The sequence below is a fragment of the Balaenoptera acutorostrata genome, chromosome X (genome assembly GCF_949987535.1).
Source record: "Balaenoptera acutorostrata chromosome X, mBalAcu1.1, whole genome shotgun sequence".
NCBI classification, from domain to species: domain Eukaryota; kingdom Metazoa; phylum Chordata; class Mammalia; order Artiodactyla; family Balaenopteridae; genus Balaenoptera; species Balaenoptera acutorostrata.
The window spans coordinates 71,760,007-71,787,615 of record NC_080085.1 but is presented as its reverse complement, the minus strand read 5'-3'; the positions used below and the strand labels follow the sequence as shown (position 1 = coordinate 71,787,615).

Below are 27,609 nucleotides of genomic sequence, written 5' to 3'. Positions count from 1 at the left end.
TTATGATCCAACACGAGTTATGGTGGTTCTTTTAACTGAGAAAAACTTTTCAGAAGAAATACCAGCCCTATGCTAACCACCAGAAGAATGCGGGCTTCTACTGACCAAGGCCACTCTTATATTTAGATCCTTGGCTGGCTTAGGCCTTGAGCTTCTCTCAAACGGAAATGAGTCTGAAAGTTGATGACAGACTTCAAAGTTACGTGAATTGAAACACAGGCAGATTCCATCTGGGTAAGAGCCCTGACTCAGTTCTCACTAGGAAACAAAGGTGGGTCTTCTCCAACTTCAAAATTAAAATATACGATTTTATGGATTTTATGTGTGAAAGCAGAATATTAATTGCTGACACAAAATTTGTATGTCCCAGTTTTGGAGGCTGTTTCTTCATCTTTTTGTATAACACATTGCCATCAGGATCGTCAGATCGACAATCTACATCATAGTGACTGCCAGTAGTCGCCTGGAACTCGAGGGTGTACTTGGTGACAGGCGTAATGTCCTCGTAGAAGCACTGCTAGGTATAGTCGGACAGTTTGAAGCTGATCTCAGTGCCACCAGGTGGGCACCAGCAGCAGCAGTGGCCCAGTGACCTGCGGCGTCCGCCCAGCTCTGCTCTGACACCATCCGCGGCCTCTGGAGAGGCTGTGGCGGCTGCCACTACAGAGCTGCGGGGAGACTAGGGTCAGGTCTGCACCGACTCAGGGCACGCACTGCAGAGTCTCTCTGAGCCTAGGAGAGATTAAGGATGAGCAGTGATCCGCTGGGTGTGGGTGAGGGGTGCTGAGCAACCAGGGCCTAGTGCCGGGAATGATCCGGGAAACAAGACTCCTGAGTTTTTAAAATGGATAATGTCCCCAAATTTATGGTGACAATATGTACTCCATTTAAGAACCTAAAGGAAAACCATTTGTCAGTGAAGTCTGCTGAAACACAGAATACTGCAAGGGATTATATATAAATTGTTAAAAAATAAACACGGAGCATTTTAAAAAATAGGTCTCAAATTCAAATCCAATCACTTATAATATACTGGAAATGAAATAGCACAGCTTTGAATCCAAAGTGGTTGGGTTTGAATCCAAGCTACATATAACTTTCCCCTTATACCCACAGTGTCTTTGTAGAATGAAAACAATAACATCTACCTTGTAGAGCTGTTTTGAAGATTAAATATGAAGTGCTTATAGTATTACCTGGTACTCAATATATGGCAATTATTAATATTACTAGAAGATGAAAAGATTAACTTGTTACTGCAACCAGGTAAGGTACAGAAAATTCCATATACAAACAGACATCCACAATTGTCAAATAAAGTTTCTGGTCTTGGCTAGAGCATATTTGCAAGAAAATTTATCAGAAGGCAACATTGCAATGAGAAGCTTAAGGTTAAGTCCAGAAAACTCTAAACTGTACTTCAATTATTTGCTGTCCTCCCTACCCAGCACCAAGAAGCCAGACAAATTAACTCCAACAATGTTCTTTCTGGTGCTTTCTGCAGGAGTGTACCTAGAGAGAAGCAAGAAAAGTCAATGTGTGTTCTGACTATTGAGTGATAGATTATCTGGAATTCACCAACTTGCTCAGTATCCTTTGACCTGTATTGTCCCTTTCAGGAATGTTCTTAGATAGTTTGTCATCAAACTTTGTCCTACGTCCTAAATTGCCTTCAACCCACTCCGAACTTCTCCTTCCCAAGTCTATTCAGCTTAAAGGTTTACTAACAATTTCGGTGGTTGCTGATTAAGAACATAAAGTGTGACCTCCCTGAAGTATTTGCATTTCTACAGTAGACAATATAAGACCCTCTTACATACACACACACACACACACACCCCTACAAAATTTCAACATTTAACAGAATGATATTATACTAATGAAATGGCATATAATATGTATGGGTATATGTAGGCATATGAAATTTTATAGATATGTCTACTTGCATTTCTGCTTTATAATTATACCTGATATTTGCATTATTGCTTAGAAATGTACCTGAATTTTGATAGAAAAAAAAAAGAATTTCTAACTTGAGTGCTATCTCAAAGAATCTCCCCTGAATAACTCAGAAGTCATTTAATCTATAGTAATGTCAATGTTTTGCTGTCAAATGTATCCCTTCCTCCTCTCCTTATCCTTAAAGAGCAGCTGGGGTTCAAATTGCGCACTTGCTGGCTGACTGGAATTTTACTGTTAAAAAATTTCATGCCCCCATGCATGGATTACACATGGGCCGGAGAAGAACATAGCCATGAGAATGCCATTCCCAAAACAGCCAGCACGTTGGGTCTGTTGTAGCATCTGTCCATTTTCATTTGTTCTTCATAATGTTCTGTTTTTTGTCATTCACATACAACTTCAGTAACTGTCCAGAGTGATTTGGCATTGATAATACAAACCATTTCTCGACCTGCTTTAAAATAGTTGTTTTTTATCCCTTTATTGAATTAGATTCATTGTTAAGTTTTGCTGAAAAATAAAATGGTAGTGTTAATTTTTAGAAACATGCTAATTAGTTCTGCCTTAAGTTACCTCAAGGTGTACTTATGTGTGTGTGTGCATATACACATGTTGTGTACATACTTCTAGGTAGGCTGAAAACTTAGGCTTCCATATAATTATTAATTGTTAAATTGACTGTATTAGTTTCCTAGGGTTTCTGTGACAAAGTACCGTAAACTGGGTGGCTTAAACAACAATTTATTGTATCAACAGTTCTGGAGATTAGAAGTCTGAACACAAGGTGTCAGCAGGGTTGGTTCCTTCTGAGGGATGTGAGGGAAGGATCTGTTCCATGCCTCTCTCCTTGGCTTATAGATTGCTGTTTATATGTCCACATAATGTTCTCCTTGTGTATTTAATCCTGTCCCCAAATTTCACCTTTTTATAAGGACACAAGTCATACTAGATTGGGGCCAACTGCAATGGCCTCATTTTAACATGGTAAAGACCTATCTCCGAATAAGGTTATATTATGAGGAACTGCAGGTTAGGACTTGAACATATAAATCTTAGAGGAATACAGTTTGGCCCATAACATTGAGTGAGATCTTCTTTTCAAAAATTATTTCAATGTCTTTAAGCAAAATTGAATAAACAGTTAGCCAGATTATTTAAGTATGAGTTCCATTTTTACTCTTAGGAGGTAGAGATTATGAACTCAGTTGGCTGACCAGTGTTTTGAATACAATAAATATTCAATAAATATTTGGAGAAGGAATGAAAGCATCATAGTCCAGGAGAAGTAAATGGTGACATCATGAGCTTCCTTGATTTCCTTTAATTTTTTTTTGAACCTGAGGGTATAGGTTGTTGATATTCTGCTATGGGGGTTTAAGATAGGATTCATATTCAATTACCAAAACTCCTATTTGGAATCATTTTCCCACAGAGTTCCCTAGTGTAAGGCTTAGAACAAGAAGCTCAACAGTTTCCCTGGACTTATGGGTAAATTGGGTTTTGAAATGTTTTATTTTAGCTTCTTTCTTTGTTTTGTCTTTGACTGAAAGTGGAGTAGACAATGTAGGAGGGTCTTGAGACTTATGGAGAAAAAGTTGGCAATTTGGCTGAAAAACTGAGGCAGCCAATTTTTGATTCCTGATCTTGCAAATGGTAGACAGAGGCACTTCTCTAATATTTACGAGCCAGGAACAATTTGAAGATAGAAGCTCACATTCAACCAATTAAAGTTTAATTTTGACTGAGAGTAAAGCCAAGTGGTCATTCACTCCTCCCTATGAAATACTTTAAGGTTACTCTATCAATCCAAAGGGAATGGGAGTACAGTGATCCCTTCTACTATAGCCTCTCCTTGCCTGCTTGCTAAAATATGGAATATCCTTTGGGAAGTATGAGGCTTGTGTGTTTGCCTGCAGATCTATTCTATGTCTTCTAAAGAGAAAACCCTCTTCTCTAAGATCTGCTTTCATCTGAAGTGGAACTATTATATCACTAAAGTTACTATATATATACATATTTATTTTATATTTTTATTTTTTTATAAATTTATTTATTTATTTTTGGCCGTGTTGGGTCTTCGCTGCTGTGTGCGAGCTTTCTTTAGTTGCAGCGAGTGGGGACTACTCTTCGTTGCGGTGCATGGGCCTCTCATTGCGGTGGCTTCTCTTGTTGTAGAGCACAGGCTCTAGGCACGCGAGCTTCAGTAGTTGTGGTTTGCAGGCTCTAGAATGAAGGCTCAGTAGTTGTGGCGCACGGGCTTAGTTGTTCCGTGGCATGTGGGATCTTCCCGGACCAGAGATCGAACCCGTGTCTCCTGCATTTGCAGGCAGATTATTAACCACTGCACCACCAGGGAAGCCCTATATTTTTATTTTAATATTTAGACATTCATGTGTTTTCCAAAACCCTCCAAATCTTCCTCTGCATTCTCATGTTTCTGTCATTCAAGATGATTATTGTCAGGCAGTTTTTTAGACTAAGCAAATTAAAGAAAGTAGTATTGGTGGTGGTGGTGGTACATGATGTTAGAAGTACATGCTTATTTGACATTAAACTTTTAAATATCTTCTCAATTTGAAATGAGACTTTAAAACAAAGAACCAAAAATGTTAGGTCTAACTCAATACAACCCTTTCATTAGAATCCCTTAAAACTCTTAAGAAAGTTTGTGGGTACAGGACAAATTAAAATTTTCCTTATGTGGTATTTGCTGTTTAAAGTTAGAATAACAAGTCTGATGAAATGGTCTACTTAGCATATTTACATATAATACTTGGATGTCACATGCTGCTCCCACCTCACTAACCTAGTACAAAATGGGATTGCACCTGGCTCTATTTAGAGGTGGAAAGGCAGCCTTGCATGAAAGTTTTAGAAAGTTGTCTGACAGCCTGAATTTTTATGCACCCACCTTCTTCTGTGGAAACACAGAGACAGGGAAATAGGTAAAATCCCATTTATTTTTTCCGATAAAACTCTGCTTTATGAGCATGTGTTAGCAATAACAATAGCTAAGATGTATATGGCACTCACTATGTGTCAGCAGAGCCACCATACTGTCCAAATCAAGGCGTTACCATTCACACTGCATTCTATGTTAATGGCATCCACTGGAGTTATACAATGCAGAGGTACTGAATTTCAGGCTCTGTTCTAAGCACTTTACATATATTACCTCAATATAATACTCATAACAACTCTAGGAGGTAAGTACTATTATGTCGACTCAACAAATGCAGAAACTGAGGTCCAGAGTATGTAAATACTTTGTTCATGGTCACATAGTAAGTGACAGAAAGTAGATTCAAACTCAGGCAATCTAATTGTAGAAGCCATAGTTGTAACCACTACACATACTGACTCTGTGAAGCTTGGAAAGAGTATATGGTTTTGGAAATGAGGAGATGGCAGTGACTGAATAAAGAATGTCTGAATGCAGTTAGCATGCAAACTGCATGCTTGAAAAGTTCTTCACATTTGCTAAACATGAGCTACAAATTTGATTCTGAACTTTTAAGCTTTCAATGCAAAGAAGGAAACCTTATCAGTTGTATGATTCACGTTATATAAATGACAAATATAGAAGCAGAGTTATTGCTACTGAGATCAGAAAACTATTGCTACGAAGATCAGAAAACTAGTCTTTTTATGAGCAGTCTTGAAGAGTATGTTGTGAGCGATATCATCAACAGCACCTCCATAGTAAACACAGTAACATGTTTCTTAAGGCCTATTTCTATTAATATTGCTTACTGTAAATTGATGCCATAAAGCCAAAGTGATCTTCCCCCCAAATTATTATTGAGCTATACTTGGTCAAAATAAAGTAACCCTGTAGTCCATATTCACATTTCTCTGGAGGTCTTGCTTAAGCCAACAATAGACTGCAAAGCATCCAAGGGAAAAAAAGGGACTTCTAGGGACTTCTCTGTAAGTATAAGCTCTTTCCATTCAGAATTTGAAAATGTTGAGCAACACTAAGTTCCTGGTTATACTCTGTGATGAGAATCTGATATGCAGGTAAAACATGTTAATTATATGCAGGTCCACCTGCTTTAAAAGTTGATGACCACTTTATCATGGACTAGTGCTGCTACCAAGAATTCTGAGTGTGTAATCCAAGGAGAATCAGTGCAGTGTCAGTTAAGGTTAAGCATCTGAACTTTTGAGCAACTCATACCTGATCCCAAGCCACTTAGTTACTATGTGACCTGGGATAAGTTACCAATCTCTTTAAATTTCCTTCTTCACTGGTAAAATAAAGATAATAATACCTATCAATACCTACCATTAAGTACTTAAAATTGTAGGGATATAAATATTTTTGTGTCAGAAATATATGATTATTGATTACTTTTTCAATATTCTGCACCAACTTTATATATAACAAGTAGAATCAGGCTTAGGAAAAATAGAAAAAAAGAACATTACCTTCAGTTCCCCACCCTCCTTCTTTCTAGTCCTATTTATAGTAATCCTCCTTGCTTCTACCAGGAAAAAGCAGAACAAAGCTCATTAATACTGAGGCATCAGTGAGTCAGTGTGGCAGTACAGAAGAGAGATTTTTCTTTAGTCCAACAGACACATCCTCAAGCTCTGACACTTACTTTTGTTTTGTAAGCCCCAAATTTCTCATTTAGTAAACAAAGGCAATAAATCCTTCCCCACAGGTTTGTTGAAAGGATGGGAGGTAACCAATGTGAAAGTATTAATACAGTGGTGCCACATATAAGGTGTTCAATTAATGGTAGTTATTACTGGTATTGTTATTACACTGCTATAATATTTAGCCTTGGAGACATGAACTTTAGACACAGCTGTTATCTTAACTTATGGCGTGATCTTGGGTGATATATAAAAGTACTTGATAAATTACAAAGAATTATTTAAATAGTAGTAGTAGTAGGTAGGATGTAGTATGTAATAGTAGTAGTATTTGTATACATTCATTTTTTTAATATTCTTTTCATTATGGTTTATCACAGGCTATTCAATATAGTTCCCTGTGCTATACATTAGGACCTTGTTGTTTATCCATTCTAAATGTAAAAATTTGCATCAACCAATCCCAAATTCCCAAACCATCCCTCCCCCTCAGCAAACACAAGTTTGTTCTCTATGTCTATGAGTCTGTTTCTGTTTTGCAGATAGGTTCATTTGTGTCATATTAAAGATACCACATATAAGTGGTATCATATGGTATTTGTCCTCTTTCTGACTTTTGCATCCATGTTGCTGTAAATGGCATTATTTCATTCTTTATTATGGCTGAGTAGTATTCCATCGTATATATGTACCACATCTTCTTTATCCATTCATCTGTCAATGGACATTTAGGTTATTTCCATGTTTTGGCTATTGTGAACAGTGTTGCTATAAAAATAGGGGTGCATATATCTTTTTGAATTATAGTTTTTTCTGTGTATATTCCCAGGAATGGGATTGCTGGAACATACAGTAATTACATTTTTAGTTTTCTGAGGAAACTGTATATTGTCTTCCATAGTGGCTGTACCAACTTACATTCCCACCAACAGTGTAGGAGGGTTCCCTTTCCTCCATATCCTCTCCAGCATTTTCTATTTGTAGACTTTTTAATAATGGCCATTCTGACCCGTGTGAGGTGGTACCTCATTGTAGTTTTGATTTACATTTCTCTAATAATTAGTGATGTTGAGCATCTTTTCATGTTCCTACTGGCCATCTGTATGTTTTCTTTGGAGAAATGTATTAAGGTCTTCTGCCCATTTTTCGATTGGGTTATTTGTTTTTTTGTTGTTGAGTTATATGAGTTATTTGTATATTTTGGAGATTAAGCCCTTGTGTGTCGCCTCATTTGCAAATATTTTCTCCCATTCGATAGGTTGTCTTTTCGTTTTTTTGAATTGTTTCCTTTGCTGTGCAGAAGCTTGTACATTTGAGTAGGTCCTCTTTGTTTACTTTTGTTTTATTTTTATTGCCTTGGGAGACTGACCTAAGAAAACATTGGTACTATCTATGTCAGAGAATGTTTTGCCTATGTTCTCTTCTAGGAGTTTTATGGTGTCTTGGCTTATGTTTAAGTCTTTAAGCAATTTGAGTTTATTTGTATGCATAGTGTGAGGGTGTATTCTAACTTCATTGATTTACATACAGCTGTCCAACTTTCCCAGCACCACTTGCTGAAGAGATTGTCTTTTTCCCTTTTTATATTCTTGCTTCCTTTGTCGAAGATTAATTGACCGTAGGTGTGTGGGTTTATTTCTTGGCTCTCTATTGTGTTCCATTGATCTATATGTCTGTTTTAGTACAAATACCACACTGTTATGATTACTGTAGCTTTGTACTATTGTCTGAAGTCTGGGTGAGTTATGCCTACTGATTTTTTTTTTTTCCCCCTCAGTATTGCTCTAGCAATTCTGGGTCTTTTATGGTTCCATATAAATTTTTGGATTATTTGTTCTACTTCTGTGAAAAATTTCATGGGTAATTTGATAGGGATCACATTAAATTTGTAGATTGCTTTGGGTATTATGGCCATTTTAACAATATTAATTCTTCCAATCCAAGAACATGGAAAAAAAAAAAAAAAAAGAACATGGGATACCTTTCCATTTCCTTGAATTCTGTTTTATTTCCTTTATTAATGTTTTATAGTTCTTAGCGTATATGTCTTTCACCTCCTTCATCAGTTTTATTCCTAAGTATTTTAATTTTTGGGGTGCAATTTTAAAAGGTATTGTTAATTTGCATTCCCACCAACAGTTCAAGAGGGTTTCCTTTTCTCCACACCCTCTCCAGCATTTATTGTTTGTAAAATTTTTTATAGAGGTTCCTTAAAAAACTAAAAATAGTACTACCATATGACCCAGCAATACCACTACTGGGCATATACTGTGACAAAACCATAATTCAAAAAGAGTCATGTACCACATGTTTACAGTAAAAAGAGTTATGTACCTAAAAAACTAAAAATAGAACTACCATATGACCCAGCAATCCCACGACTGGGCATATACCCTGAGAAAACCATAATTCAAAAAGGGTCATGTACCAAAATGTTCATTGCAGCACTATTTACAATAGCCAGGACATGGAAGCAACCTAAGTGTCCATTGACAGATGAATGGATAAAGAAGATGTGGCACATATATACAATGGAATATTACTCTGCCATAAAAAGAAATGAAATTGAGTTATTTGTAGTGAGGTGGATGGACATAGAGTGTGTCATACAGAGCAAAGTCAGTCAGAAAGAGAAAAACAAATACTGTATGCTAACACATATATATGGAAGCTAAAAAAAATAGTTCTGATGAACCTAGGGGCAGGACAGGAATAAAGACACTGGCATAGAGAATGGGCTTGAGGACACGGGGATGGGGAAGCGTAAGCTGGGACAAAGTGAGAGAGTAGCATTGACATATATACAGTACCATGTGTAAAATAGATAACTAGTGGGAAGCAGCTGCAGAGCACAGAGAGATCAGCTCAGTGCTTTGTGACCACCTAGAGGGGTGGGATAGGGAGGGTGGGAGGGAGGTGCAAGAGGGAGGGGATATGGGGATATATGTATACATATAGCTGATTCACTTTGTTATATAGCAGAAGCTAACACAACACTGTAAAGCAATTATACTCCAATAAAGATGTTAAAAAAATAAAAAAAATAATTTATTTAAGAAAAGGTATTGTTTTTTTACATTCCCTTTCTGATATTTCATTGTTAGTGTAAAGGAATGCAACTGATTTCTGAATGTTAATCTTGTATCTTGCTACTTTGCTGAATTCATTTATCAGGTCTCATAGTTTTTGTGTGGAGTCCTTAGGGTTTTCTATATATAGTATGATGTCATCTGCATATAATGACAATTTTACCTCTTCCCTTCCAATGTGGATAGTTTTTATTTCTTTTTCTTGTCTGATTGTTGTGGCTAGGACTTCCAATCTATGTTGAATAGAAGTGGTGAGAGTGGGCATTTTTGTCTTGTTCTAGATCCTAGTGAGAAGGCTTTCTGTTTTTCACCGTTGCATATTATATTGGCTGTGGGTTTGTCATAAATGGCTTTTATTATGTTGAGATATGTTCCCTCTATTCCCACTTTGGTAAGAGTTTTTATCATGAATGGATGCTGAATTTTGTCAAATGCTTTTTCTGCATCTATTGAGAAGATCATGTCGTTTTTGACTTTTGTTAATGTGGTTTATTATATTGATTGATTTGCATATGTTGAACCGTCCTTGTGAACCTGGGATGAATCCCACTTGGTTGTGGTGTATGATCTGTTTTATGCATTGTTGGATTCCATTTGCAAATATTTTGTTGAGAATTTTTTGCATCTATATTCATCAAAGATATTGGCCTGTAATTTTCTTGTTTGGTGGTGTCTTTGTCTGGTTTTGGTATCTGGCTGATGGTGGCTTCATAGAATGTCTTTGGGAGTGTTCCCTCCTCTTCAATCTTTGGGAAGAGTTTGAGAAGATTCGGTATACCTTCTTCTTTGTATGTTTGGTAGAATTTACCTTTGAAGTCATCTGGTCCTGGACTTTTGTTTGTAGGAAGTTTTTTGTTTTTTTATTTTATTACAGATTCTATTTCACTTCTCATGATCAATCTGTTCAAATTATCAGTTTCTTCTTGATTCAATTTTGGTGGTATGTATGTTTCTAGAAAGTTGTCCATTTCTTCTAGGTTGTCAAATTTGTTGGCATATAATTGCTTATAGTATTCTCTTATTTTTTTTTTTTTTGTATTTCTGTGGTATCAGTTGATATTTCTCCTTTTTCGTTTTGTTTATTTAGGTTCTCTCTCTGTTCTTCTTGGTGAGCCTGGGCAGAGGTTTGTCAATTTTGTTTACATTTTCAAAGAACCAGCCCTTGGTTTTGTTAATTTGGTTATTATTTTTTTAATCTCAGTTTTATTTATTTCCTCCCTAATCTTTAGTATTTCCTTCCTTCGGCTGACTTTAGGTTTTTTTTTTCTTCTTCTTCTTTTTAAATTCTTTTAGGCGATAGGTTAGGTTGTTTACTTGAGATTTTTCTTGTTTTTTGATGAAGGTCTGTATCGCTGTGAACTTCCCTTTAAGAACTACTTTGGCTGCATCCCATAGATTTTGTATTGTTGTCTTTTCATTGTCATTTGTCTCAATGTATTTTTTTTAAAATTTTTAATTTAATTTAATTTATTTATTTATTTTTGGCTGTGTTGGGTCTTCGTTTCTGTGCAAGGGCTTTCTCTAGTTGTGGCAAGCGGGGGCACTCTTCATCGCGGTTTGCCAGCCTCTCACTATCGCGGCCTCTCTTGTTGCGGAGCACAGGCTCCAGATGCGCAGGCTCAGTAATTGTGGCTCATGGGCCTAGTTGCTCCGTGGCATGTGGGAACTTCCCAGACCAGTGCTCAAACCCGTGTCCCCTGCATTGGCAGGCAGATTCTCAACCACTGCGCCACCAGGGAAGCCCTCTCAATGTATTTTTTAATTTCCTTTTTGATTTCCTCATTGACTCATTGGTTTTTTAGTAGCAAGTTATTTAGTACCCAGGTAATTTTTTTTTTCATTTCTTTTCCTGTTGTTGATTTCTAGTTTCATGCCATTGTGGTCAGAGAAGATGCTTGAAATAATTTCTATACTCTTAAATTTGTTGTGGTTAGTTTCGTGCCCTAGGATGTGGTCAATCCTAGAGAATGTTCCGTGTGCACTTGAAAAGAATGTATATCCTGCTTTTTTTTGGATATAGTGTCCTGAAAATATCAATTAAGTCTCACTGTTCTATTGCATCATTTAAGAGCTTTGTTGCTTTATTGATTCTTGGTCTGGAAGATGTGTCCATTGATGTGATTGGGGTTTGAAAGTCTCCTACTATTATTGTATTCCATCAATTTCTCACTTTATGTCTGTTAGTATTTGTTTTATGTATTTTTGTGCTCCTATATTAGGTGCATATATATTGATGAGTGTAAAATCCTCTCCTTGTATTGATCCTTTTATCATTATATACTGTCCTTTTTTAATTTTTTTTTTATTGTGGTAAAAGTCACATAATATAAAACATACTATTTTAATCATATTTAACTGTACAGTTCAGTGGCACTAAGTATATTCACATTGTTGTGCAACTCTCACCGTCATCCACACATTTTTCACCTTCCTAAACTGAAACTTTTCCCCATTAAACACTAACTCCCGATTCCCCCTCCCCACAGCCCCTGGCCCCTGGCATCTACCAATGTACTTTCTGACTATGAATTTGACTATTCTAGGTACCTCGTATAAGTGGAATCAAATGGTATTTGTCTGCACCTACTGTATATTGGAATGCATTTTTAAGGTTAACTTAATATATCTCCTACAAACAGATTGTACCTTCTTTTTTTTCCCCTGTGCTATACAGTAGGTTCTCATTAGTTATCTATTTTATACATAGTAATGTATACATGCCAATCCCAATTCCCCAATTTATCCCACCCCTCCTTTACCCTCTTGGTGTCCATATGTTTGTTCTCTACGTCTGTGTCTCTGCTTTGCAAATAGGTTCATCTGTACTATTTTTCTAGATTCCTTATGTATGCATTAATGTACGATATTTGTTTTTCTCTTTCTGACTTACTTCACTCTGTATGACAGTCTCTAGGTCCATTCACGTCTCTGCAAATAGCATAATTTCATTCCTTTTTATGGCTGAGATCAGTGCCCTTCTTTATCCTTCTTTATAGCCTTTGTTTTAAAATCTGTTTTGTCTGAATGAGTATTGCAATTCCTGCTTTCTTGTCATTTCTGTTTGCATGAAATTTCTTTTCCCATCCCCTCACTTTCAATCTATGTGTGTCCTTTGCCCTAATGTGGGTCTCTTGTAGGAAGCATATTGTAGGCTTTTGTTTTTTTATCCAGTCTGCCACTCTATGTCTTTTGATTGGAGCATTCAGTCCATTGACACTTAAGGTAATTATTAATACATATGTATTTATTGCCATTTTGAACATTGTTTTCCAGTTGATTCCTTGTTTCTTCTTTGTTTCTTTCTTTTTCTGGTTTGATTTCTTTTTATTTTATGCTTGTGTTCTCTTCTTTTAGGTTTTTGTGAATCTTTTGTATGTTTTTGATTTGTGGTTGCCCTGTTTTTCAAGTATGTTAACCTCTTTCTATATCTGCTTGCTTTAGACTGATAATCATATAGGCTCAAACACATTCTAAAAAAAAGAAAAAAAAACTTCATTTTCTTACTCTCCTTCCCCACATTTTATGATTGTGGTGTCACTTTTTATATATTCGTGTTTATCCCTTTGCTGTTCCTTGTGTTTATCATTGCTTTCACATAGAGGTTTTTTGTTTCTTTTTTGATCTACATACTGGATAACTTAAGTGATTTACTTTCCAATTGTGATTTCCTCCTTCCTATTTCTTCTTGATTATTTTCTATTTGGAGATGCCCTTTAAATATTTCTTTTAGGATAGGTTTAGTATTGCTATTTTTTTTAGTTTTGGCTTGTCTGAGAAATTATTTCTCCTCCTATTCTTAGTGATAATCTTGTTGGCTAGAGTATCCTAGGTTGCAGATTTTTCTCTTTCAAGACTTTGAATATATTTTCCCACTCGCTTCTGGCCTGCAGTTTTCTGTAGAGAAATCAACTGATAGCCTTATGGGGGTTCCCTTGTAAAGAACTCTTTCTTTTTCTATTGCTGCTTTTTGAATCTTCTCTTTAACTTTTCCCATTTTTATTATAATATGACTTGGCATAGGTCCGTTTGGGTTCATCTTGTTTGGGACCCTCTATGCTTCCTGTATCTGGATATCTGTTTCCTTCTTTAGATTTAGGAAATTTTCAGCCATAATTTCTTCAAATACATTTTCAATCCCCTTTTCTCTTTCTTCTCCTTCTGGAATCCTTATTATGCATAGATTGGCCCACTTTATATTATCCCATCAGTCTCTTAAATTGCTTTCATTTTTTTTTTTTCATTTGGCTTTCTGTTTGCTGTTTTGATTGGGTAATTTCCATTAGTCTATCTTCCAGGTCACTTATTCTTTCTTCTGCATTATTCATTCTGCTATTCACTGCCTTAAGCTCAGCTTTCATCTCAGAAAATGAATTTTTCTAATTTTGCTTGGCTCCTTCTTATAGTTTCTAGTTCCTTTTTTCAGTAATCTGTATTTCTTTTGATAGCCTTTCTTAATTCCTTCAGTATTTTCATTACCTCATTTTTGAACTCTGTGTCTATTAGACTGAAGAGATCTGTTTCGTTATTTGTTCCTTCAGGTGAATTTTCTTGGTCTTTTAACTGAGAGTGGTTCCTCTGCTTCTTCATTTTGCTTATATTTCTCTTACTCTGTGAGTTTAGGAGAAACAATTATCTACTGTAGTCTTGGAGGGCTATTTATAAGTGGGAGCATCCCTGTGTAGCTTGTGTGGGTTTAATATTTTTTTGACGTGAGGGCTGTTTTTGGTTTGGATGCTTGCTGTCACTTTCTTCAGTGTGTGTTCACTCTTATCCCCTTGATAGGGGGTGTGCAGGTGCAGAGGTACATGCTCCCAGGAAGGAGGGTGCAGCGGTTGGCTCCAGTAGTGTGTCCCTATGCAGCTGCAGCAGCGAGGGTGGGGCGTCCCTGGGGAAGTTGGCCCCAGATTGTAGGACACTAGGAAGTGGCAGCAGGTTGCACACCCCCCAGAGAGGTGGGGGCAGTGGTTGGCACTGTGTCGTGGGGCCCTCACAGCAGAAGTGGTCTGTGTGCACTCCCATGGAAATTGGGTCTGGATCATGGGACCCTTGTCATTGGTGAGCTGTGCTGGCTCCCAGGAAGGTTGGGTTAGTGACCTTCATCCCCATTCACAGGGGCGGCGGCAGCAGCAGCCATCTGCATCAGCCTATGGAGTCTGAGATGGCAGCCCACAGCTTGCACCTGCCCCTGGAGCTCATGTAGGTGTTGCCCTGCCACCTGTGAGCATGCAGAGAAAGAAGCTCCTATGGCAGGCTTGCTCCTCTCCTTGCATGCCCCCTAAAATGGTACCTTACTTCTCTGGCAGGCCCAGGCTTCTTCCTGGACTCCCTCAGTTGTGGCACACTACACCCTAGCCCACTCAGGAGCTCAAACCTCAGTACCCAGCCCCACCCACTCCAGTGAGTGAGTGGACAAACATCTCAGGCTGGGGAGTGCCAGCCAGCACTGATCCTCAGTGCAGATCTCTCTCTGCTCTGCCCTCTGCACACCTGTTGCTGCACTCTCCTCTAAGGCTCTGAAGCTTTCTCTATCACCACTAGTAAGGGGACTTCCTAGTGTCTGGAAACCTTTCTTCTTTCACAGCTCCCTCCCAGAAGTGCACGTCCTGTCCTAATTCCTTTTTCTCTCTCTTTTTTTTCTTTTGCCCTAACCAGTTACGTGGAGATTTTCTTGCCCTGGAGTCTTCTGTCAGCGTTCAGTACATGTTCTGTGAGAGTCTTTCCACATGTAGATGTATTTTTGATGTATCTGTGGGGAGAAGGTGAGCTCTGCATCCTACTCCTCTGCCATCTTGATCTGGTCTTGTAGTAGTAGTATTTGGTAAAAAGTAAGTGAATGGGAAAACCAGCAACTACTGCGTGCCAATCTCTTTAATGTAAATTATCTTATTTAATACTTACAATAAGTGAAGTTGAGGTGATTTACTGTATATCTGTTGGGAAACTCCACACAGTTTCTCTATTGCACAGCCTCAGGACTCAAACTTAGATTAAAAGGCACTGTTCCCCTTCCTATCCTTCTTCCTTTCTTGTATGAGGCTTTAGGATGCTACATGGGGCCAACTTTCTGCTACTTTAGGGGCTAATACTTACCACTCTACCCAGCGGTGTCCTTCTCTTATTTTCTCAAGCTTAGCTCTGAAGTGGAATTCATGTCTTAGTCAGTGGAGTTTGAAGAGATAGAGGTTGTGGTACTATCTTGGAGAAACTGAGTTTCACCCCAGAGCACAGTTCACCCCAGTTCAGGGAACCACATTCTAGAAGGAGGAAATTCACTCGTCTATATGGTGAGAAGATATAAGTTTCCTCCCCTCCTCTATTCTTTGCCTGTGCTCTAAACTTAGAAATGTTGAGGGTGGGAAAAGGGGTGCAAGGAGGATTCTCATATTTTTCAGGTGCATTTTGCTCCTCTGGCCCCTTTATGCTGCTCTCATGAACAGTACATAGACATTTTACTTTAAGGAATTTACTACAGCTGGCACTGGGGAAACCAAAGAAATAACAAAAAAGAAATATTTATGAGGAAGACTATTTAGTTTTTAAAATTATTTTTGTGTAACAAATCACCACAAATTTAGTATCTTAAAATAAAATCCATTTATCACTTCATAGTTCTTTAAGGTAGAAGACTGGAGGGACCTGACTGAGTTTTGTTCACAGGCTGAGGTCAAGGTGTCGTACAGACTGAGTTTTTATATGGGAGATTTAGGGGAAATCCACTTCCAAACTCATTCTCATTGTTGACAGAGTTCATTTCCTTGCAGTTGTAGAACTGAGGTTCCTATTCCCTTGCTGGCTATTAGCCAGAGACTGCTTTTATTTCCTAGAGGCCACCCACATTCTTTGACACATACCCCCTTCAATCTTTTTTTTTTTTATAATTTGAACTTTAAGCCATTAATCTGACAATGAAAGACTTTTTTTATTAATTAATTTATTTTTTTTTATGGCTGTGTTGGGTCTTCGTTTCTGTGCAAGGGCTTTCTCTAGTTGTGGCAAGCGGGGGACACTCTTCATCGTGGTGCACGGGCCTCTCACTATCACGGCCTCTCTTGTTGCGGAGCACAGGCTCCAGATGCGCAGGCTCAGTAATTGTGGCTCACAGGCCCAGCTGCTGCGCAGCATGTGGGATCTTCCCAGACCAGTGCTCGAACACGTGTCCCCTGCATTGGCAGGCAGACTCTCAACCACTGCGCCACCAGGGAAGCCCCCCCTTCAAACTTAAAGCCAGCAAAGATACATCATATCCTTCTCATGCTTCAAAGTTTTCACTTGCTCTGTCTATGACATATAAACTAAGAAATAAAGTGCTCATAAGAATAGATCAGGTCCATCCAGATAATCTCCGTATCTTAAAATTAATTGTGCCTTCTGTCCATTTTTGGATGGGGTTGTTTGTGTTTTTGATATTGAGCTGCATGAGTTGCTTGTATGTTTTGGAGATTAATCCTTTGCCAGTTGCTTCCTTTGCAAATATTTTCTCTCATTCTGAGGGTTGTCTTTTCGTCTTGTTTATGGTTTCCTTTGCTGTGCAAAAGCTTTTAAGTTTCATTAGGTCCCATTTGTTTATTTTTGTTTTTATTTCCATTTCTCTAGGAGCTGGGTCAAAAAGGATCTTGCTGTGATTTATGTCATAGAGTGTTCTGCCTATGTTTTCCTCTAAGAGTTATAGTGTCTGGCCTTACATTTAGGTCTTTAATCCATTTTGAGTTTATTTTTGTGAATGGTGTTAGGGAGTGTTCTAATTTCATTCTTTTACATGTAGCTGTCCAGTTTTTCCAGCACCACTTATTGAAGACACTGTCTTTTCTCCACTGTATATTCTTGCCTCTTTTATCAAAGATAAGTTGACCATATGTGTGTGGGTTTATCTCTGGGCTTTCTATCCTGTTCCATTGATCTATATTTCTGTTTTTGTGCCAGTACCATACTGTCTTGATTACTGTAGCTTTGTAGTATAGTCTGAAGTCAGGGAGCCTGATTCCTCCAGCTCCACTTTTCTTTCTCAAGATTGCTTTGGCTATTGGGGGTCTTTTCTGTTTCCATACAAACTGTGAAATTTTATTTTCTAGTTCTGTGAAAAATGCCAGTGGTAGTGTGATAAGGATTGCATTAAATCTGTAGATTGCTTTGGGTAGTAGAATCATTTTCACAATGATGATTCTTCCAATCCAAGAACATGGTATATCTCTCCATCTATTTGTATCATCTTTAATTTCTTTCATCAGTGTCATAATTTTCTGCGTACAGGTCTTTCTCTCCTTAAGTAGGTTTACTCCGAGATATTTTATTCTTTTTGTTGCAATGGTAAATGGGGGTGTTTTCTTAATTTCACTTTCAATAATTAGTGTATAGGAATGCAAGAGATTTCTGTGCATTAATTTTGTATCCTGCTACCTTACCAAATTCATTGATTACCTCTAGTAGTTTTCTGGTAGCATCTTTAGGATTCTCTATGTTTAGTATCATGTCATCTGCAACCAGTGACAGCTTTACTTCTTCTTTTCCAATTTATATTCCTTTTATTTCTTTTTCTTCTCTGATTGCTGTGGTTAAAACTTCCAAAACTATGTTGAATAATACTGGTGAGAGTGGGCAAAATTGTCTTGTTCCTGATCTTAGTGGAAATGGATTCAGTTTTTCACCATTGAGGACGATGTTGACTGTGGGTTTGTCATATATGGCATTTATTATGTTGAGGAAAGTTCCCTCTATGCTTACTTTCTTCAGGGTTTTTATTATAAATGGGTGTTGAATTTTGTCAAAAGATTTATCTGCTTCTATTGAGATGATCATATGGTTTTTCTCCTTCAATTTGTTAATATGGTGTATCACATTGATTGATTTGCGTATATTGAAGAATCCTTGCATTCCTGGGATAAACCCCACTTGATCATAATGTGTGAACGTTTTAATGTGCTGTTGCATTCTGTTTGCTGGTATTTTGTTGAGGATTTTTGCATCTATGTTCATCAGTGATATTGGCCTGTAGTTTTCTTTCTTTGTGACATCTTTGTCTGGTTTTGGTATCAGAGTGATGATGGCCTCGTAGAATGAGTTGGGGAGTGCTCCTCCCTCTGCTATATTATGGAAGAGTTTGAGAAGGATAGGTGTTAGCTCTTCTCTAAATGTTTAATAGAATTCGCCTGTGAAGCCATTTCTCCAAAGAAGATATACAGATTGCCAACAAACACATGAAAGAATGCTCAACCTCATTAATCATTAGAGAAATGCAAATCAAAACTACAATGAGATATCATGTCACACCTGTCAGAATCGCCATCAGCAAAAAATCTACAAACAATAAATGCTGGAGAGGGTGTGGAGAAAAGGGAACCCTCTTGCACTGTTGGTGGGAATGTAAATTGATACAGCCACTATGGAAAACAGTATGTAGGTTCCTTCAATAACTAAAAATAGAACTACCATACGACCCAGCAATCCCACTACTCGACATATACCCTGAGAAAATCATAAATCAAAAAGAGTCATGCACCAAAATGTTCATTGCAGCTCTGTTTACAATAACCAGGACATGGACGCAACCTAAGTTTCCATCAACAGATGAATGGATAACGAAGATGTGGCGCATATATACAATGCAGTATTACTCAGCCATAAAAAGGAATGAAACTTAGTTATTTTTAGTGAGGTGGATGGACCTAGAGACTGTCATACAGAGTGAAGTAAGTCAGAAAGAGAAAAACAAATACCGTATGCTAACACATATATATGGAATCTAAAAAAAATAAAAGAAAAAAAAATGGTCAGAAGAACCTAGAGGCAAGATGGGAATAAAGACACAGACCTACTAGAGTACGAACTTGAGGATACGGGGAGGGGGAAGGGTAAGCTGGGACAAGGTGAGAGAGTGGCATGGACATATATACACTACCAAATGTAAAATAGATAGCTAGTGGGAAGCAGGTGCATCGCACAGGCAGATCAGCTCGGTGCTGTGTGACTACCTAGAGGGGTGGAATAGGGAGGGTGGGAGAGAGGGAGATGCAAGAGGGAAGAGATATGGGGACATATGTATATGTATAACTGATTCACTTTGTTATAAAGCAGAAACTAACACACCATTGTAAAGCAATTATACTCCAATACAGATGTTAAAAAAAAAAAGAAAGCAGAAACTGACACACTATTGTAAAGCTATTATACTCTAATAAAGGTGTTAAAAAAGAAAGAAAAAAAAAGACCTGGCACAACCAAATAAAAAACAAATTACAAATAAAGCATTCACAGTTTGGGATGATGAAAAATTCTGGAGATGGATAGTGGTGATGGTTGCACAATAATGTGAATGTACCTAATGTCACTGAATTGTTCAATTTTGACCCAGCTCCTAGAGAAATGGAAATTAAAAAAAAAAATAAACAAATGGGACCTAATGAAACTTAAAATCTTTTGCACAACAAAGGAAACCATAAACATGACCAAAGACAACCCTCAGAATGGGAGAAAATATTTGCAAATGAAGCAACTGACAAAGGATTAATCTCCAAAATTTACAAGCAGCTCATGCAGCTCAATAACAAAAAAACAAACAACCCAATCCAAAAATGGGCAGAAGACCTAAACAGACATTTCTCCAAAGAAGATACACAGATTGTCAACAAACACGTGAAAGAATGCTCAACATCATTAGTCATTAGAGAAATGCAAATCAAAACTACAATGAGATATCATCTCACACCTGTCAGAATCGCCATCAGCAAAAAATCTAGAAACAATCAATGCTGGAGAGGGTGTGGAGAAAAGGGAACACTCTTGCACTGCTGGTGGGAATGTAAATTGATACAGCCACTATGGAGAACAGTATGGAGGTTCTTTAAAAAACTAAAAATAGAACTACCATATGACCCAGCAATCCCACTACTGGGCATATACCCTGAGAAAGCCATAAATCAAAAAGAGTCATGTACCAAAATGTTCATTGCAGCTCTATTTACAATAGCCAGGACATGGAAGCAACCTAAATGTCCATCATCGGATGAATGGATAAAGAAGATGTGGCACATATATACAATGGAATATTACTCAGCCATAAAAAGAAATGAAATTGAGTTATTTGTAGTGAGGTGGATGGAGTTAGAGTCTGTCATACAGAGTGAAGTAAGTCAGAAAGGGAAAAACAAGTACAGTATGCTAACGCATATATATGGAATCTAAGGGATAAAAAAAAAAAAAGGTCATGAGGAACCTAGTGGCAAGAGGGGAATAAAGACACAGACCTACTAGAGAATGGACTTGAGGATATGGGGAGGGGGAAGGGTAAGATGTGACAAAGTGAGAGAGTGGCATGGACATATATACACTACCAAACATAAAATAGATAGCTAGTGGGAAGCAACCACATAGCACAGGGAGATCAGCTCTGTTCTTTGTGACCACCTAGAGGGGTGGGATAGGGAAGGTGGGAGGGAGGGAGACGCAAGAGGGAAGAGATATGGGAACATATGTATATGTATAACTGATTCACTTTGTTATAAAGCAGAAACTAACACACCATTGTAAAGCAATTATACTCCAATAAAGATGTTAAAAAAATAAAAAAATAAATAAAATGCTTAAAATGATAAATATTGTTATGTATATTTTACCACAATTAAAAAAGAAGAAAACGTTAAAAAAATCAGTTGTGCCATATAACAGAACCTTATCATAGGAGCAAGATCTATCATAGTCCCTGGGATTATTCAGCACCTACATAAAGGAGCAAGGATCTTGGGGGCCATCTTAGAATTCTGCCTAGAATAAAATGTTAATAAATCCTTATAGGTGTGTCTCTTAATTACTACTACTACTACTACTACTACTACTACTACTACTACTACTACTACTACTATTCTTCCTTCTTCTTCACCTCCTCATACTACTGATAACAACAACAACTAACTTTTCTTCAGTGTTTACTATCGGTTCAGGCACAATTGTAAGCACTTGGCATGTATTAACTTTTGCAATCCTCACATAACCTTATGAACATTGAGGTGCTGGTAAATACTTAACAACCAGCTGTCTGGGAGAGAAAAAGACCCCTGATATGTAATGTTTCTGGTTTCTGTGGTACAAATATTCCACTATGGTCAATTTCAAGCTAGCAGCATGGTGTCGTTGAATTCAGATTTGGGAAGACATGTGCAGTAGCACACCATCGTATAGTATTTCCATCATACGGATAGAATTGATGACCTTATGAACATAGATAATAGTAAAATAATTAAGAAGTGTAGAAAATAAACATTAACCTGGGCTATAAAAATCCTCCCTGCTATTCATCATGCTGGAGTAAAAGACAGAGATAAAGCCAGCTACAATGTTAAGAGAAATCAATGCTTTTCCCACCAACATCTGCAACTGTAAAATATCATATCATCCCCCTTCTTTGAGTGTCTACTGCTGTCTTACTCACTAGAGAACACTGTTCCCTAAAAGACTTTAGAAACTTGTTTGTTTGTAATTATATCATTAATAATGAAATATCCTACTCTTGGCTATGAAATCTAAGTCACTTTGACCAAGAGAAGCAACCTTGATTTCCAGCTCAGGTAAAGATATTCAGATGAAGAGTTTCTAGCATAACATCCCACATCTATCTTAACATTATATTTCTAAGGAAACAGGACCCTGAGTCCACTTTGCTGTCCATACATGAGGTTGGTCCCTTTACATGCAACTCTGCTTTGCTTTGAGACTCTCAAAACACTCTTTCATTTAAATTTCACTTAAGCTCCATAAATCTATCTCCAAAATTCTGTAACTCCATCTTCTCCTTTGTTTGGGAGATGCCCCATGATTCCTCTGGTGTGTGATCTCTTTCATTGCAATGGACCAGGAAGTCTGATTTTGTCAGACTGCAGGTTTATTCGTGGTGTCTTTAGGCTTATTGTACTAGGAAAAAGTGATGAGTTTTAAGTATTTATTCACTTTTTCTTCAATACAATTTATTTTATATTAAGTTTAAATGATTCAGTTTTTAATAATGGCTATGTTTAACCTCCAGTTCACAAAATAACTGAAAATCAAATATTGATTCCTTGTGAGCAGGTATTATCCAGCTATATCACACTATGAGGTAGATTTTATCATCTCCATTTTACCGGTGAAGGAACTGACAGACAAGTTAAGTAATATGACCTGTGACCTGGGTCACACAGCTAATAAATGGAAGAGCTGGAATTTCAACCCAAAATTTTAGCTCCAGACTCCGTGCTTTTAATCACCTGTCTCCTCTAATATGTTAAGTTAAAGTTGCATGAGGATTTTGCCCTTTGTTTTCATCTGTGAGAATGGAGCCTGTCAACTTTGTGGCCTCCTTTCTCCAGGAAGACTTTACTGTAGACTGGGTAGTCTACAGATGCAATTCTTCCAGAATACGAGATATCATCTTTGCCCCAAGTGGGTGATTTGCTGCCATTAGGCTTCTGTCAAGTTCAAAACAGTGCTCTCTAGGAATTTACTTCCACTTTAAGCATCGATTTATTTATCTTTAAAAGGTAGCATGTAATGCTAAGCCCAGAAAGAACCTTGATTCTAAAATGGTGCGTTTTTGAAGGCCCACTAAGTGCCATGTGTTTTGTGTACATTATATCAGGGAAGCAGATATCATATTCCAATTTAAAGATTGGAAAATTCAGCATCTTGCTCAATATCAACCATTTAGCAAAATGGGGAAATTAGGATTCAAACTTGGGTCTAATTAACTCCAAAGCTCATGTACTTTCCACTAGTTCAGATTTGGGAATATCTGACTGATTTCCCTCTCAGCAAAGCATACTGTAAAGAAAAACATAAGGAAAAAAATAATGTGAACCTTTCTGAAAGGCTTGGAGTTTTCTGCAAATGTAAACTGTGCCTACAGTGGAGTTAGTCCCCTGGTTAAACTTTTTAGCACTGGTCCACTATAGTCACACCCATCAGTCAACCGATTCCTTTTTTACCTGCAGCCTGAGTTTTAGCCTTGAGAAAGGAAAGGGTAAAATCAGACTCTGACTTTTGTTGCAATGTGAACTTGAACATGTGTTAGTCATACTCATCTCTCAATACTTTTAGTCGCCTGAAGAGGAAACAATTATCTTTTAAGTTGAACACTTACCCTGTGTACAAAGTTCTGGCCCAAGCAGGGAAAAACAGAATCCTAGTTTTTGAATGCTGACTGCTTCACTGAGGTGCGATTTCATTATATGCTTTTGTTTGTACACTTTGGAACGGTTTTGGGCTGCTAGTTAAATTCAGCTTTCTCTAGCCAGGTTTTAGAGCAGAACCCTCTTTAAAAGAAATGATTGCTTTTAAAATTTAGTATCAAAGTACCCAGACCTCAGCCATGATAATCTCAGCCAGATGGAATTCTGGGAACACGCTGTCATCACTGCCTTCCATTTCTCCTGAAAGGTTGATTGCTCAAAGATTCCAGTAATAACACACTGCTGCCTGGAGACTTAAGTAATAACATATTTTAAATTTTGGTCTGAAAGCTTAGTAATGTTAGTGATCTCACTCATTACTCAGCATTGTGATGTATTAGGGGATGAGGTTAGCACAATCCAAAAGGTGGTGAATTGTGGTTTGTCACCATTGCATTTTAATAAGGAAGAAATATAAAAGTGGGCTTTTGCATTGCTTCATTTGCTCCATGAGTCTCCTGAAAATGATTCCTTTAGTGTTTATCTCCTTTGAAAATCCAAAGATCTATTAATAAAATGAGTTCTACTTCCAGTTTTAGGCATTGGTCTATTTAACATCCATTTCTCTTTAAGTCAGTACCCAGTTACTGTGATCAATGTTTTCAAATAAGGAAAGATGCATAATTGAATGATTAAAGGTTTGATTGAGAAACCTAAGACTGAAGTCCCTGGCTGCAGCTCTGATTGATAGAAGCAAAGTTTGGGAAGCCTTGCTTCCCATTTTTCTAAAATGGCAATAACTTCTATGCACCTATGTTGTCAGAAATATTTTTAGGATGTTATTGAGTGGGTTTACAAGATGCACTGAGATCCTACATTGCTAAGAATGTTCTATGTGTGAAATATTTTTAAATGGTCTGATGGAGAAAATCCAAGCCACAGATAGATTTTATTTGAAACCCAAGTATTTTATCTTGAGCAGTTTAATAACCCATGTGTAGTTGAAGCTTTGATTGAGGTAATGTGTCGTGAGAACAAGACCATGAAGCCCTAAACTCTCCTAGCTTCATGCTGTTCTGCAGTTCTGGAGCCAAATTATTTAAGTCTGAGAGTCCTGGTAAGGCTTCTAAGCTTTGTGCTAAAACAAATGTGTTCCTGATCTTTAGAAATTAAAAAAACAAAAAAAACAAAAAAAACTCAGCCCTGTAAATAAGGCCCTAAATCTACTTAAGTCATAAATTTGCAAACCAAATGCAAATACGAATAATGATAAATGTCTACAGAAGGGTGAACTATGAGTCAACATTAAGAGGAGGGAAAGCTGAATGTACTACTCTCAGATAGCACTTCTAGGAGCAAGAGGTCATCTACAACAAAGTTTCTCAACATTGGTACTACTAACATCTTAGATTGGATAATTCTTTGCTGTAGGGGCTGTCCTGTGCATTGTAGCATGTAGCAGCATTCCTAGATCTCTACCAACTAGACACTATTACCACCACCCCCGTGAGTTGTAACAACCAAAATGTCTCCAGATATTGCCAAATGTCCCCTGTGTGTGTGCAGTCTCTCCAGGTTGAGAACTACTGCTTTATAACATATGAATAAGATGTTCTTGCTTCCCTGCCCCACTGTCTTAAATTTCAGCTATTAGAGATTCTTTTCTTCAGAATAAAGCATTGTTTCATGGGTAGTCCTCTTTTAAAATACAGATAATACAGAGACACTTAGCAAAATCAGCAAATTAAGCTCTAAGTGGCCATTGGCACATAGCAATGATTTATTCATAAAAAATTATAATGGCTAACACCCTTTCATATCTTATATAGTTAAGAGTTTGAGCCCTAGGAGCAGACAGACCTGAATTCCAGTTTGAGATCTAAAACTACCTAACTGACTTGGGACAAAGTTCACTTAAGTTCTTCTTCAGTTTCTTCATTTGTAAAATGAGACACTAATAGTATTAATATTGTTTTTTTACAAGTATAAATATTACACAATGAACTTAAGGTGTTTTGCACAATGTATGGATGAATACATTTTACTTCTGATGTTATTAGTTTCATTTTTTTGTTTAATAGGGACCTTGTGAGAAAAAGATTAGTATTATTTCCATTTGATATATATGACATATATGATGATATATCTGAAAACACTTTACATGTAGTAGGTTTTTACTTAGAGAGGTAAAACTTATTCAAGGTTACAATTAACTATGAACCTGGGCTCAAACGTAGTTCTTCTGATTTCAGATCATTTTCTCTTACTTAAAAGAACTTACAAATTTTAGGGAATGTAAACTTTGACTCAGAGAGGTGAAGGAAGGTGGAGGCATAATTTGTAGATCTGAGAAAGACCTAGATAAATCAGCCCTGTTAGGAGCCCTGGGTATTGGGTAGCCAAGGGGAAGCACAGAGGAACCTAGTTAGGTATCCTATGAAGGTAAGGTGAATAATACATTACAGTTAAGCCAGGTCAATTCTCTGCCCTCTGATTGGCTAGCAAAACTACATTGGCTCCTGAAGGTCCATCTTTAACATTGTCCAGGTCTAGAAAAGGAGTATAAATGGAAGCATTTTGAGGCACACAGTCCACCTTCCTTCTTTTCCCACCTGTATCTCTGCCTTGTACCAAAAATATCTCTTTGGTGTGTGTGTATACACAACTTCCATATATTCAAGTCCATCCATCTCTTACAACTTGCAAACAGCTGCTTCTTGGCCATCTCCAGGTCTAAGGTTAAACACACTTGTGGATCAGTCTGTTCTTGGAATGATGGACCCAAGCAAGAGATGGCTTTGGTCCTTGACAGCAGATTCTGGACCATTTGAGCAGGAAATTTTGTGTAATTGAAGCCTGATTCAGAAAAGAGAGTTAAGTCTTCAATTGGAGTACATACCAGTGGACTTGTAGAGGGAAGTAGCTGGAGAAGAACTAAAAGCAGGACATTTTAAAGCATAAGGGGAATACTGAGCTTCTGTGCCTGGAGTTCTGTCTGTCTTTAATTTTTCCTCAGCAAATGCTGTATGTCTGTCAAAGTCTTAAATTCTCTTGTGATATCTAGCTAATCTGAAAAATAAACCTGTATTTTTCGGGGAAAGGGAAGTCGGACACAGAATTGCTAAAGGTTTACTGACTCTCAGTTGTCAGGAACTGTATTAGAACAGCAACCTTCTGGGTCCCAAATGAGTGCTTCAGATAGTGGACATTTAAATTCCTTAATGTCCACTATCAGGAGAAACACATTACTGGGAAGAAGAGAGCAGTTAATAATTCGCAGATCTGCAGAGATTAGTTCAAGATGGCAGAGTAGAAGGACATGTGCTCACTTCCTCTTGCAAGAGCACTGGAATCACAACTAACTGCTGAACAATCATCGACAAGAAGACACTGGAGCTCAAAAAAAAGATACCCCACATCCAAAGACAAAGGAGAAACTGAAATGAGATGGTAGGGGGAGTGCAATCATGATAAAACCAAATCCCATAACTTCTGGGTGGGTGACTCAGAAACTGGTAACAATTATACCACAGAAGTCCACCCACTGGAGTGAAGGTTCTGAGCCCCACGTCAGGTTTCCCAACCTGAGAGTCCGGCAATGAGAGGAGGAATCCCTAGATAATCAGACTTTGAAGGCCAGTGGGATTTGATTGCAGGACTTCAACAGGACTGGGGGAAACAGAGACTCCACTCTTGGAGGAGACACACAAAGTCTTGTGCAGGACCCAAGGGGAAGAAGCAGTGACCCCATAGGAGACTGAACCAGAAATACCTGATAGTGTTGGACAGTCTCCTGCAGAGGTGGTGTGGTTGTGGCTCCCCAT

At 37.7% G+C, this 27,609-nt stretch overlaps 1 pseudogene; it reads right to left on the bottom strand.

Annotated features, from left to right (window-relative positions):
• LOC103003175 (transmembrane emp24 domain-containing protein 7-like) lies at positions 1-27,609 on the bottom strand (annotated as a pseudogene).